General features: G+C 33.9%; 1 protein-coding gene across 2 annotated transcripts in view; it reads right to left on the bottom strand.

Annotated features, from left to right (window-relative positions):
• Positions 1-12,954, bottom strand: part of LOC105386067 — a 93,140-nt gene extending 80,186 nt beyond the window's left edge. For both annotated transcript variants that reach the window (XM_048630431.1, XM_011556563.3), the window contains exon 1: positions 12,669-12,954. The gene's annotated coding sequence lies outside the window, so the exon portion shown is untranslated. The remainder of the gene's footprint in view (positions 1-12,668) is intronic.
• Between the last annotated feature and the right edge of the window lie 2,956 nt (positions 12,955-15,910).

Here is a 15,910-nt window from a genome sequence, read left to right as displayed (position 1 = left end):
ATAGGGATGAGCTACCTTCTGAATCTAATCATTCATATCATATATTAGATATAGGGTAATAGATTAATTTATCAAAAGCAAAACTCACACTTTTAGTTGCGGATGCTAAAACATAATGCATGTAAGTAATTATATAATCATAATGCTTTATTCAATACGATATTGTTCACTTATTCTCTTATCAATCACACATAATGTTTGATACAATACGTATGTTATCATTACTTATGTCCAAAATAACAAAGTGCCTGGAAGCTACCCACCTAGTTACATCATTAACTTTTCTCATCTCTATCCTTTATCGACATGAGGGTACCGTATATCCTTTGTTGAGGTCGGAACAAGACCCAACTTCCCCTATCTGCTTATTAGTATTCCAAACAAAGTTTTTTGGGTCTTTGATTTAGATTTGTATCGCTAATATATGTTGTACGTGCTTTGAAAGTACATTTAATTAAGCTTAGGTTTGACATTGGAAGTTGCAAATCGTCCCTTATTATGGAGTTGGAAAAGGGTTACGCATTTAATTACTTTGCAAATGAGATGATTTATTTCATTACCAAAAATATTGTGTATAAAACAGATTTATATTTATTTATTTTTAGCTTAGAACTTAATATGTTAGGTTATAGTTAGATATGTTTATTTAAATTTGGATTAGGTTACACTTGATTGTCTCTGTGTATACAGTAGTTTTATTTAATTTTAAGAGTTATAGGCTTACTTTTATTTCCACACCATAAAGGTTGACTGGAAGAAATCGCGTTTAGGCGATAAGTCCGCCTTTGTATATATATACTTGTATTGTTCTTTCTTGTACTTGTTAACTTTTACTTTAAACTGTGTAATTTGTGTATACATACAATAAAGTGTTTAAATAAATAAATAATAATAAATGTTATAGGAAGAGTTAAGTATGTAAAAGGTTAGAAATATACAAAAATAAACCAACATAAAGCAACCGTGACTAATACAGTAGTATAAACCAAAGAAACAACTGTATCGGTTATAAATAGTAACGTTACATTTAAAGAGATGATTTATAAAGGAGATCTCGTTAATAAATTCGACGCGTGACCGTTGTTGAGGCTGAGACCTATAGAACTATCATTGGACCCATCGGATTTCAATATAAAACTGCAAAACACGTATAAAGTAAAATTGTTAAGTCAAACATAATATATATATTGGTCTACGATCAACTATAGAGAGGTAATAATATGAATGTTCATAGAGTTGCATTATAAAAAAAAAAAATTATTATAAATTCAAAAAAGTTAACTAATAGTGTAATTTTTACCATGCGAGTAGGATGGTATTGTATATCCGTATAAAAATATTAGCTTTTAGAAATAGAAAAAGACTAATGGCAGTTTTAATATTCTGGCCTGATGTGTTCTAGCCCGATCTCAGTCTTTAGTTTATCACGAATCACGATTCCTAGGGTTGTAGTGCAATCGTGATGCGTCTGACTCATGGATTTCTTCTATTGCTGTCTTTTGTCTCTTTCCCATTTTCATTTTGATTTATCCAATGGCCACCCCCTTATTTCCATAATGAATTTATTTGCTCTTTGACCTCACTGTGTATATTTATTACTTTAAACTTGTTACTAATTTATGATGGACTAATAACAAATGCATTTCTATGTAATACAGTAAAATGAGTGAACAATTTTTCTAAAAGTGCAGTTATTTCATAAATTGACCCCATTTATGAAATAACTGCACTTTTAGAAAAACTGTTCAGTTGGAGCTTCAAAAACGACAAAATTTCAAGAAACTCCTTTAGTATTGTATACGGGACATCTACAACTGAATAAGATGCTAAAATACTTTAACAAAGTAGCTATCAGGGGTCGAAAGCACTTGGCGAAAATGTTTTACGGCGAATGCAAATTAAGTTAACCTTTTTCAATTCAGTGAGCGTTAAGATTTCAACGCGGGCCAAACGAAGAGTGCCTTATTGAGTTAGTATTTAAACTGAAGATTTATTCAAAACAGGAACATTTAGTTGCGACTCACCGCACATACTAATGGCTCGGGGTCTCTTTTGGCCTGTATTTGTAAAGGTATATAAGCTTTCTCGCTTTTAAGGTAGCTTTTGAATATTGTCTACGCTGACAAGGGTAGGTAAATATAACCCAAATAACTGATTAATTTTCGTTCATTTGAAAAATGTATTAGTTTCGAGAAACATAATTTATGAAGTTAATTGTATATATACAATTAACTTCTTCTATGGGCCTCTATTACCTGAGAATAAATTATGATTATTATTATTACTTTACTTTTAAAAAACCCATTCAGTGACGACTTAGCCTAATTAAAATTTATTTTAGATCCGCTGTTCAAAGCGGTTTCAACCTGGCAAAATACGGCATTAGTTCCGCTGGCATCTTTCAAAAGACACGACCCATCTTTACACGCTCCAACATTCACCTGGATCATGCCTTTAGAAAACGTTCGCTTAGTATTCAAAGAGCACATGCTTCATAATTCCTGCGCCGCTTAATACGACTCTTCACTCGACCACCGCGCTGACCAATCGCAGGACCTACCTCATCCCCCGTTCATAATCCAAAACCAGATGGCGGAGTAGCACAACCAGTAAATTCCAGAGCTCTAGCTTATTTGGACACCGAATGCAGTGCTCGCCGTCATATCTTTGTTTTACAAAAACGCGATATAAAAGATTAACTTATTAGTATTCGGGTTGCAGAGGCGGAGATCGCACGTAAACGGTAGTAGTGCCGTGTGAGAAACGCATGAATGCTGCCTGGACCAGAACATGAACGTTGACCCTTTCTTTTGTTTAGTTTTCAAATTGTAAGCCGAAATTGAAACTAGTATCCTTTTCAAGCTGCCAGTGAGGAGATCCAGGTGAAATTGGTTTCTGAATAGTGGAGTCAATCATATTAATTTTGCTTTCCACCGTTGATTCAATAGCGTTATTACACTTAGAATATTTAGTTGTTATCACTTTAGGACGAAGAAGCAGTGAAATACGGACGGATGGACAGAAAGACAATACAAAACTATAAGGCTTGTATTTTTTCAATTTCATACGGAACCCTAAAAACATAATAAAATACCTATGCACGTCAATTTACAACTCCCAAAATCTGCTGAACCGAACAAGCTCCAAACAAAAGCTATATTAGAACACGAATTCGAAAACTGGCTGCATCTAGTCAAACAACAATGTTTTTAATTGAATTAACACTTTGTAGCGAAGTGAATAGACCAACATTGTCCGAGTTTGGGATTCTAGAACTTTCCACATAAGTATTTTTCCCAAGGATTCGGAGGAAATAACCGAGACCGAAGTTTCTAGCAATAAATAAAATGTAACACAGGAATCGCCATCTAATGAAAGAAATAAAGTTACTTAATTGCTTCTTGAGATGAATGCAAGAGCTGTTTAAGGCCATGATGGTTTTCTCAAAGCAGTTAGCTAGTTCAGGTTAGGGTTATTAGTTTACTAAGTCGCTTCTTCAAGTACCTCTCCATGGTAGTAAAAATAGGCTTTATATAATTAAGGCTTTTTCTCTAGTAAATTTTGTAACTTTTTTACAATGTGACTATTTAGGGATCCATAATTTATAAATAGGTACCTAAATAAAATTAATTCATACAACAGAACTATAAATTTTCCAAATTGTTTCCAAAGAAATTGATTCTTGGCAATAAGTCCGGTTTTGTATGCAAATTATTTATATTTGTACAACCTGACGTATAAAATGTTTGTTATTTGTGTGCAATAAATTGTATATAAATAAATTATAAATCGTCTTTGATACTGCCACATCCCCGATTACGCTATTCGCAAATTTGTGACTGTTGTGTATGTAGATGTAGCTCGATCGGTGAAAGGTAACGGCGTAGTCATGTGCCTTTACAGGCAAGGCTTTAGGCTTATACCATCTACGATACAGAATTATACGCCGTGTCGGTAAGTGAAGCACCGTTCGTGATCTGCGAATCTTTCCTTCGTAACTTCGTATACCTATTTCGAACGTTATTTCGATCCAGACGCCTTATTCTCTGACATCAGTAACGATCGCGATAGCTTTGAATCTGAGATCAATCTGGTTATTGGTGGTTATGAGTATGAAATCTGGCAACTCCTTTAAAGTTTTATTATAAGTTACATAACTAAATTCTATTAACGATGCAATGACATGCTACAATTGATATTACCTTCTTCTGCAATATTTCTAAGGGTACCCGTTGAACGAGTAGCAAACCTCGCTGATAAGCTACAATAATCATATATTAAAAACACTCCCGACTATAGAGAAAATCTTGCCCTTAAACTGATCGATTTGCTGAACATCAACAACCCAAACAGAATATACGGAGAAGGTAATAAAACCAAAATAGAATCGAGGTGTGGCTTTGATACAAAAATTGCACGTTAGCCGTCACTTTTCTATTTCAGGTTTTCTTTGTATCGATTTAATATGGTTAAGTTAAAAGCTTAATACGAAGGCAACTACCCACCTACTTTGTCATATTTTAAATTGTTTGATGTCTGTGATTTCCAATGAGTACAGAATAACCTATAACATTTAACTGGATGTCATAATTTCTGTTGCAGTGATCGTCTTATTAAAAAAATTAGAGATATTGATATTTATTGCCCTTTTATAAGTTGTATCATTCATATCACATCTCAAATGCTTAGTATTTTTTTTAATTTAATATACCTAATCGGTATTACAAGTTCTTTAAAAGAACATGCATTGATTCTTTACTTTTTTTATCACATTCTGGCCATTAATTTTTATAAAATACTGGACTCCTTTTAAAACTAAATCAGTATCAATAAAAGGTCATCATAAATTGGTGATCATAATAATTATATTAACAGAGATGAACGTTGACCTTTGACTCTTGATTGAAATCTGATACGATGTCATTCCATTTCAGATTAAAGTTATAACATAACTTATAGCTTCTTAATTTATGAATAATTATTAGGAACTTCAGTTTTTATAAGCTTTCTAGGCGGGTTGTTATCGGAGTTTTATTTCTGTTGTTAAATTGTTTATTAGCTCGTTATCTTTTATCTTCTTCAATAATCTCTATTTTATGTATAGGCTTCTTCTTCGCGGCGTATGGTGGATCTTCTTACATAATTTAAAGAGGCAGACTTTGGTCGGACTCTATATAAATGCTAATATTAGCAACTCGAGTTTTATCTCGCGCCGTTACCATTTGGGCTCGCATTGAAAATTCATAACTCAGCTAAAGGGCTCTAATGTTGAGTAGATAGATAAGGATGTGAGCAATTTCCCCCTGACATTTCGTGAAATTCTGGAAAAACGGATCGCTGTTAGTAACAAGGAGTTTGCACGATCGAGCTACATTCTCGCGTGGCGCTCCCCGAGTGTTTATCTCGAGCAATTTTGCTTCGAATTTCGATTGGAATGGGTAATGCTATCACCCTCTATAGCTTTCAGCGAAATAAAGATAGAATATGTGTTGGATTCTAATGTATTAGTCGAGGATTACTGAGCTTTTTGAATGATTGATTTGGTTAGTGTTAGAAATTTAATAGAAGACTGCATGTGCTTTTTGATGATGTCCAAAATATGTTAATTTTAATTTTAAGAGTCAAAATAAACGTATATGCAAATCTACTGCTAGAGTTATTGAGGTAATGGTTCGTATATAAGATTCATTTATATTTTTTTGGTACCTATAACCCGTTCCCGTCACAAAAATTCTCTACAACCTCAACAAGCAAGCAAGCAAGCATCTATAGGTACCCATAACGCCAGCATCCACCAGTTCTCCGAGAACACCGGCAACAATTACTGTTGCCTCGAAACTACGGAATAGCACGAACATTTCCGAACTAGCATCGATGAGCCCACATCGACACATCACGAGCGATGCCATAAAACAAACCGACATAATCACCGGCATCGGCTCCGCTGTCTCTGCGGATAAATCCCACCAGGAGGCGTTCTCTGATTCCGGCCTTTGGTGGGAAAAGTTCTTGATTTGTGATTAGAATTGCGAGTTTGGGTTTTGTAGTGTTTTGTGGTTGGGTGGATGAGGATGGATATAGTAATGGTAGTATTGAAATTTAGTTTACGATTTTGGACAGTAGAAAGTATAAATAAAAATAAGTATCGAAATTATTATCATTATCAGCTTTCAAAACGGTAAAGTATAAACGTAATGAAATCAATTGAAACGGCTTTACAATTACAAAAAAGACAATCAAACATGCATACAGGACCTAGGTATACATACAGGACCTTCTTTTCTTTTTAGTTCTAAAATCATACCTTCGATGCCGCTCAAATCGTTAGCCGGACCGGAACGGGCCCCGATGCCCTAATGTATCGGCTACTAGCTCCAGATGGATTTTATGCAAATCCAGGTCGTAATTGCGCTATAACTCGAATGCTCGTTCATTACACCAAGCCTTGCGATAGGAACGTGGAGAATTTATCTTCTTTTTGTCAAGAGATTCTCTACAAAACTTGGTGCATTTACTCAATAAAAGTTTAGCTCAGTTTGCCGGAGGAAGTCGTTTTATTGGAGTGGTTACTCTGTCAACACTTCTATGATAGGATTATCGGCCAACGAATGCGGGTATTGCTTGGCCTTTCTGTATATACTTGTTTAGACCTTATGTTTTTTTAGTAATTTTTTGGTGGTATAGATATTTATACTATTAACTATATATTATTTAGGTATTATTAGCAAAAAGAAAAGTAGTCAAATTTACCTTTGTTTAAAATTCCAAAAATTATACAGGTTTCACAATTAGTTACAAGTTCTAAAGCTTACAATTTTGCAATAATAATTACCTCTAGATAAATTCTATTTTATTGCCTACGCACGATGTCGAAAATAAAACAGGTCTATTATTTAGTTGTTGTTCGTTAAACGTAAGAAATTTTACGACTATTGGTAGTAAGTAGGTAGTTGTACGCAATTAGGTATCGTCTTAAATTAAATGTATAAAAAAGTTAATGCGAATAAATAAGATGAATTAGAATATAATTAAAAAGAATCTATGTTTACTAGACAAGTTTAGTATCAGAAGACAGAACTCTCAATTAAATATCTAAGGACAATAATGAATGGAGAACTCAGAGTAAAGTAAATACAGAAGCACACTTCCCGTTGTAAAATTGGTTTACAACTTCAAAGAAACACTTCAATGGTAAGTGATTTTTACATCTTACAATATAAATGGTAAGGACACCCTTGTCACACACAATAGGCGACACTTGACGTGACTATTTTTTGTTTTATTGGCTCCTCAAATTCTATAGTCGAAGACGTTTTGTCCCTTGTCGTTGTGTCCAAGTATTTACAGATAACGGGAAAATAAAACAAAACTTTTAAGAAAGAGTGAAGTGTGAAAGTTGGCCGAACTTACTACAAGTATGATCACATTTGCTCAAGAAGAGTTCAAACAAACAAATACCTAGCTATCACCAAACTTTAACCTCCTTTGTGCACAGAGTGTCAGAGCAATTTATAACTCAACAAGCTAATGGCATTACTTAAAACTTCCCAAAGTAATATTTGATGAATAAACATCGAGGTATATGATAATAAGGTATCTATTTAAGGAATATAATTACGTACGTGATATTTATTGCATTTTTTATATTTTGTTGGTATGTTTATTATTTAGAATATTATGTTAATATTGCTAGTATTTATGTAGCAATAGTATGTATGGTTAATTTCTAAATATCGGTACACCGTCCTAAAATTTCTTTACTTTTTTTCTGTTAGTAACGATTGCCTGTTAGATATCGCTTTAACTGATACGGCCGCCTATTGTTCATTGGATCTAGTATATAAGGGTATTTCTTAAAAATAACAAAAAAAAAATATTTTTTTAAAACTTTTTTTTAATTTTTTTTTATTAATGTTATTGGAAAGTGTATTGAAAATAATGAATTTTAATATCTTCAATCAAGCTTAACAGGCTTTGAAAGGGGTAGAAAATGAGGTGTGAAAGTATGGTTGTGACAATTTAAATTCCTTGTTTAAAATTCGACTTAATGACTGATGGCGTAAATCTCATTTTCAATATTCGAAATCAAAGTTTTCACAGAAATAAAATTAATGTTTGTGCCTTCAGAATAACTATATATTTTTTTTATTAGGTAGTTACGTCACATCCATGTTCGACATGGATGTGACATATTAAAAAATGTCACGACCATGGCCTCAGAAAGCTATGGCTGTGACTGCCATGGTTGTGACATTTTCGCACCGTGCCTGACATTATTTTAAAATTCGTCATTATTTTTGCAATTTGTTACTTTTATCTGTAAGTACATTGTTTAAGTTATAAATTACGAAAAACAAACTGACAATACAGTTGAGCTTACCTTATATAACTTGAACACGGTCTGGACAGGTTTAGAGTGTTAATTTATAAAATAAAACTTTAAAAAAATTATTCATTTACACTCCACCATTCATGCCGGCCAAGAAAGGATAGGTCATACAGTGTTGATATAGCAGAAAAATATATAGTTATAGCAGATACGTGTCGCAAACTTCAACCCTTTTTTCAAGTGTAAATATTTCGGGCCACGGCTGTGACAAAAAAACATCAGACAAACTTTACTGAACAAGAACGGAGTTTGCTCGCTCGCAGCACAAAATTGCTAGTGCGCGACTCTATAACGTTATCAACAGACTCTTAAACATTTATCCCATTAACAAGTATGAATGTAAACAAAAAATTACAAATTTCCTTTATAAACTTGATTACTGTAAAACAGAACAATTAATTTCAAATAAAATGAATTTCCTGGACTTGTGCTTGCATTTAGAATTATGAATCAATTGTAATCTGCCTAGGACATATATCAATATCTTTAATTATATTTGTAATAACGAATTTTTTTTAAATAATTAATTGTAAATATCTTGTATTTTTATTTTAACTATTACTTTAATATTTACTTATTATTATTGTAAAACATGTTTTAAATTTTAGATTAATTTTTACTTTTGTCTTTCCCTAAAATTCCGTCCGTCTGCTTGCTATTTTGTAATTGTTGCTCAGGCTAAGCGATGTACATCAGAAGAACACTGGCTCCTAAGATACAGGTTACCCTAGTTTAGGAGCCAGGGGTCTTATTACACAAAAATGAATTTGTTCTAGCCTAATTTATTTTATACCATTAGTAATTATTATTAGTAAGTATTGGAATTTTTTGTTATGTAAACATAATTATTATTGATGTAAATGTAAATTTATGTTATGATTGTTATTGTTGTAAGGCTTTATGAATAAATAAATTATTATTATTATTATTATTATATTATTTACGAAAGGTTTTGGTTTAAACTTACTTAGCTAAACAACATGAAATATATGTATTGTGATAAGTTAATTGCATATAAAATGATTATATAATGATTTTTTGTCTAAAAAAGCACCAATTAATTCCAGAAAAATATTTTGTTGAGTAATTCGGTGAGCGGACATCGCACGGCTGTGACATTTTGGGGGGGATATTGATATCTATAAATACAAGGCTTATGTATTTTTATGCATAATTAACTTGCCTGTATGATAAAAAATATGATTTACTGTTTTAATTCATACCTAACAACTATGAGTGCTTCCAGCTAGCCGATTCTTACGTAAGACAGTATTTTTTATAAGAATAAGAAATACCCATAAGTATTTTTGGTCTATTCTGTTATTTCAAAAAGATGAAGAATTTCACTCCTTCGTTATTTGGGTCATTAGATCCAATGGATTCAAATTCGAACGTGCAGTGATATGCAGTTTCCCTAGAATATTTAATATAAAGGAGATTGGCTTCGCGGTACGAACTTGTTACATCGACTGCGGTGACAAGATAGGAAAACTTTTTTAATAAAATACTACCTACTGGCTTAGCCGGAGCAGCATAAGGTGGTTTCGATTTTATGATGTCCGTAAATTTTGCTTCGGACTTTTTAATAAACGTGTCATAAAATCCGGGGCAATTTACTTGCCTTTATTTTTGACATAATTTGTATTATAATAATTGAGAGTATTTTGTTACAATGAGTATAACTAAATATGGCTTGTAGTTAAAAAATCCCAATAATCTTCTTTGGTATTAGGACTTGTTTCTTTTACGAATTTAGTTTTGTCGGAATGTACAAATTTATAATAAGTAGGTACTTATGCCTTTTATATCTTTGCCACATAATCATCAATATAATCATTTATTTCAATGATATAGTTTATTAATGCTGCTAAGAAGTAATACTTAAAAAAACACTTTCGACTAAAAAAGCGGTTGTGGCTAAATTCGTTGGAAATAACACCGCCAATTTCCTCTAATGAGTTGGACCGTTCACTGTCGAGTTTTGCGTCATTATCTTGGACGTAGGGCATTATCTATTCAAATAGGCGATGGCGCACATGTCCCTTTTATCGCTCTTTGAAGTACCATCAGCAAAGTAAAACCTTGAATGCCTGTAGCGTTAGAACATTAGAAATGTCGAACTCCAATTTACCACCCAACGGAGGTCTCCAATCTCAAATAATGTATCGTAATTGCTTTTGAAGTAGAATTGGCCAAGAGCATAATAGATTGTCTGTTCAAACAACACAAATACTGTCACGATCAATCTTAACCCAATGAATTGGAACAAACTCTTTTGAATACAGCCCAAATTAATAAGCTGTTGGCATAGCATCTTCTATGTGATTGATGATCTTCTTTAGATTTTTAAATTCTCCACAGTTAAGAAGTTACATTTTGGCAACTTCTTTTCTACTACATTACCAAGTTTAAATGTATTCTGCAGAGATTTATATGGACTTGCCGTGCTGTCGGTTAAGTCGTGCCAGATCTCCAAGTTAGGATAAATGTAGCGACACGTTTTGAATAACATTAAGTTACTTATTTAGAACTTAGTCAGATCGGGTCCGATTACTCCTACTTGGTGAGGATTTAAATCCTAGGTAAGAAATCTGAAATATGGTCTTCAAACTATTGAGAGAAGTAATAGACACATTTATTCAAAATAACTTTTATCTGAAGGTATAGACGAATGGTTGAATAGAAGATAATATAAGAGGAAAGAAATCGAAGATCTCACAGGTTTACTGGAGCAAAATAAAAATTAATAAGTGGAAAATATCGTTATTTCGGTTCAGAATCTGTACAAGAAGTGCTCTCAGCCGCGGCGACGACACTCCCGAAGCCTACAATAAGAGCGTCTTTTATTTATATTTCATTTTTCATCCTCCAAACTCTAATGACCTTTAATGAAAAGAAGCCGATACTGGCACAGATTCTTTTTTCATTTTTCGAAAGCTCTCGATGAAATATTATCTTGAGACTGTTGTTAATGAAGAAAACCAACATATTTTTCACACTGTCTGTTTGATATTAAATCTATTTAGGTTAACAATTGAATTAAAAAATGATAAAATGTGTATGTAAAGGAATACACAGAACAAATCTCGAATAAATTGGTCCATAAGAAAACGGTGATGGGTAGCAAGCGTGATACATCCATCAAATATGAGGAGTCGGCCCAAGTTGGACGGAGTAGGCGCATTTGTAAAGAATTGTTCGGGTTGAAAGGAGAGCTGCCGAAGCAATGATGTATCTACAAGCACTTTGTGAAGCCCCTTTTTATCAAGTAAGGTCGGAAGCCTCGTTCGGACTAATAGAATTCTTTAGCAGGTTCGGGATAACTTTAAATATTTCTACTTCCTTTGCCAAACAGTTTGATAAATCTTTCGAAAGTACAGATATAGAAATTCAGTTTTTTTTCACTATCAGATGGGAGTTATTGATTATTTTCATTTAAAAAATACATAAAGGAGATCTGTTTCTTTTCATGGGAATTATTAAAATATTATTTCAAGTTATTGATAGTAGAACTATTTAATTCAGATTTGCAATTCTTAAAATTCCATTCCTAGTATTCCTAATAGAGTTAATATTTGATTCTACACAATCGCATAACAATACTCTATTGTTGTGATTAATTGATATTTTTTACAGGTTCATTTAAAACTTGCCTCCTCACTCTATGTTTTTATTACTCCCACGTGTTACATTTAAAAAAAAAACATCACGCAACGATTAATTATGTTATTTGTAATTTGGCAGGTACCATAATTTAACTTTTGTTTGTTTCAATAGTAATTTCACGGTATGTTAGGTAGGTGCTATTGTTTGATTGTAATCTGGGAGTCATCTTTTGATAATTATTCTTTTTACTTCAATTTAGAACCATTTAATTTTATTAGACTGATGCTGTATGCAGTAGCTACAATCAGTTAATTTTTCAAGTCCCTCAAATTACAAGTATAGTTAACAACGGTACGTGAGCTTAATGAAATGCAATTAGCAGCACTATACAGAGTGTTAGATTTCGTGGTAACTGCCCACATGTTCAAGTCTGAACGTCATAACATTTCTCTGAAACTAAATAATTTTCATGTTTCCGTTCTGCTTCCATTTGCATTCGCGCATACAGATCCATTAAAATGTTGTCAGCCATCAACTAGGCCTGTAATGTTGCTTTGATATTTCTCTTCTGACAGATATTTGTTTACGTCTGCTAATCAAACGAATCTCAGCATTGCAACATCTTTAACAACATTTTCAACAAAAACATTAGCGCTACATCTGTAAAACATACCTATCGGAACGGACGATCAAAAACCACAAAACCACTTTCACAGGAAAAAAACCGTTTGCAAACTTATGTCCGATCACAACACTGAATTCGTTCACAGCACAGTCACAAATCCTTCCGTTGGTGCCGTGAGTCAGGCCGGCTTGTAGGGCGCACTATCTTTGAACAAACATCACTATACAAACTGGCCGATGCACCGGCGACAGACGATGTTTCGGACGCGAGTCTAGCGGGCAGCAACAATACGCCTCCTCCGGCGTTCGGGGAGCGACTGGCTGGTGAATTAAGTTTAGCTGCGGGGTACGCCACCTATTGCATCCGAGTATAAACGAAAACGGCCGAGTGAATACGTTTTGTAGTTAGAACGAGAGAGATGATGCGATGTACCGGATTGAGAGAGACGAAAGTTCTCAGGTGGGGTGGGAGACGGCTGCATCAAGCGTAGGGGTTTTATCTGAGGGTATGCACTATGCACATTGCACATGCATGGTGAATATTGAGAGTTCATTCGGCCGAATAACGCTCGTACCGTGTGGTCGGCTCCACTGGTCCACAGCTCGTATCCTCGGGCTAGCTGAGATTTGATCTATCGTTACACTAATGCTATTAACAAATTAATATCTTTGTTGGCCTGATTTCTATACAACCAATTTGTTTCCTTCAACTTGACCAATTTCATTGTTGGGATTAATTTAAATATTGTTTTATGTGCAATGAGATTTATTGAGTTTCTTAATTGGTGGAATCTAGCAATCGTTTAGCTCTCTCTGTAGCTTTTTTATGATTTTGACGCTTTTATAACTTGTGTAACTTTAACTTAACGACTAAGTAGAATACGGTTGTTTGTAATCTCTCGGTATAGAAAACACGCATAATGTTCCATTCCAACACACAGAAAATGCATCTAGGTACATGCTTTTATAAAATTCATGCAACACATACGACATGGATGCAGGGAGTGTGAAAACGGCCTTACATATTTTGGTTTTCATTAAAGAACGATTGTAGTTAGTACGATTTGCACTTTAATAAAATAGTAGTAGTAGCCAGTTTATTTTGAAAATTAAGTGACCTGCTGCTACCGTATCGCTACAGACACATGAGCAATTTTACTAACCATCCATAAACAGCGTCGCTTGCTTGTCACACCTCTGTCAGATCCATATAAGTTTCGCCAGATTTGAACGAATGACGCTACTTAAAGATTGTTAATGTTCGGTGGTGGTAACCCCACAGTATTCAATGTAAACCGCTCTTAAATCTTATCTTTCTGAAAAGCGGAATTAACATTTTTACTAAGCTTTTCTAACAAGTAAAGCATCAACATCTGTGGCTATAAAAAAATTACTAATAGGTAGTTTTCTTTCTACCAAACGCTTTTTCTAAAGAGTAATCCTGCAAGGCTATTACAGCTAGCGAATAAATAACTTACAGCGCCTTTCACGAGGCGGACAACCAATAACGCATTCAAAATATTCAAAGGATTATTGCAGGGGATTTGTGCGGAACCTTAGACATATTTATTGCAGAGTTCCATGTTGAAAACGTATAAACCACAAAAGTTATAAGCTGCAGCGAAGCAATTAGCCGGGATGTCTTTGCCGTAATTTATATGGTATTTCTTCATACACTCGACTCGCCAAGATTGGATTTCAAACTTCGTCTTCATTTTTGACGTGAAGTTGTGATTGCTCTTCTCTTTCTCTGTGCATTTTTTTATTCTCTATTTGAAATATTCTACGCTCACTTTTATTGTTATTAGCGATTCTGAGAGCAAAAAATTAAATTTAAACACTGTCAAAACTCAAAATTGAAATATGAAAAATGCAATCAACAATTTGACATAAACAATCATAAAGTAGATTTGCTGTTTTGAACGAAGAATAAAATTTTATTATATTTAGCTGTATGTGTTGTGTATTATGACAAATGCATATTGTTTTGCAGATTTGTCCATGGAAATTCAAGAATGAGTACTTTAAGCTTAAAAGAACATAATATAAGTACCTATATTCCATATTATTACAGGTGGTAATTAACCTGTAGATAAGCAGGCACTGACACCATCTAAGAACATTATTTTTAGGTATATTCCGAATTGAGGAAAGGTTAAAACTTAACTTTTACATTTTCTCATAAGCTGCGTACAGACCGGCCCAACGAACGCCCAATGATGGGTATTTATCATACATAATACAGGGCAGATTGCAGCAACGAAGGTCAACGAAACCCGTTTGTTGGCGTTCGTTTGGCCGGTCTGTACGCAGCTTTACAACAAACCTTGTAACAGATTCTAATATTTTGATCCCGTAATAATATAATTGAAGGTAAACAGCATCCTTGGCGAAAACCCTGTTTTATTTGCTTCGATCCTGATCAGGTGTCCCACAGGGACCGGCCGTCGTTTCAATTATGTAGGGTTTGCCTACTCGTTGGGTATTTCTTCATAAATAATTGATGCCACCGAACTAATTATCTACTGTGGTCGTTCATTTAGCTGTAACACAGTTCTGGGGCATTCAGGGACTAATATAGAAGCAACTACTTATAGATTTACTATGGGTGAGTAGATAGATAGTATTTTTTTGTATATCTACTGGAAACTGAGCTAACTTTGCCAACACTATAAAAAGTTTATTAAGGCAATCTTTGTAACCGAACAGTTAGGCCCTGTTTTACAATGTCTGGTAGTCGCTACCTGTAAGATTAAATGCATGCTGTCACCCTCTGTTATTATTTGTTTGACAGTGACAGCATGTATTTTATCTCATAGTTAGCGACTAATCAGACATTGTGAAACAGGGCCTTAATAACAATAAAGTAATGTTTCCATTCTTTATCCGTTGCATGCAGTATTATAACAGTCACTTACACAAATTAACTATCATCTATTTCTAACATAGATATTATTAATATTTCGTACATATATATAAGTAGATATTTTTCTCACCAGTTGATTTTTAACTCTTTGCTTTAGTTGTGGATACTTAGTATCTCTTTTGCTCGCTTTACGTTTTGAAAACCAGCAGCCGTTGAATAGTAGGGCTGCTACTTAGAAGGCGAATCGCACGCGACCGTGGGCGGAAACAGTTCATTTGATTGTTTGTTTCCAGAGTTTTATACGAGTTTCCATGTTACGACGCTTCGTTAGTGTTGCCAGTTTTGTTTCTTAAGCTGTTTACGCACTCTTGAATTTGTTATTCAGTGTTGCCTTTTATGATAACGATGGCGGTAATTGAATATTC

Source organism: Plutella xylostella, chromosome 25 (genome assembly GCF_932276165.1).
Source record: "Plutella xylostella chromosome 25, ilPluXylo3.1, whole genome shotgun sequence".
Taxonomy (NCBI): domain Eukaryota; kingdom Metazoa; phylum Arthropoda; class Insecta; order Lepidoptera; family Plutellidae; genus Plutella; species Plutella xylostella.
Note: the sequence above shows the minus strand (reverse complement) of the source record. Positions and strands in the feature narration are given on the sequence as shown.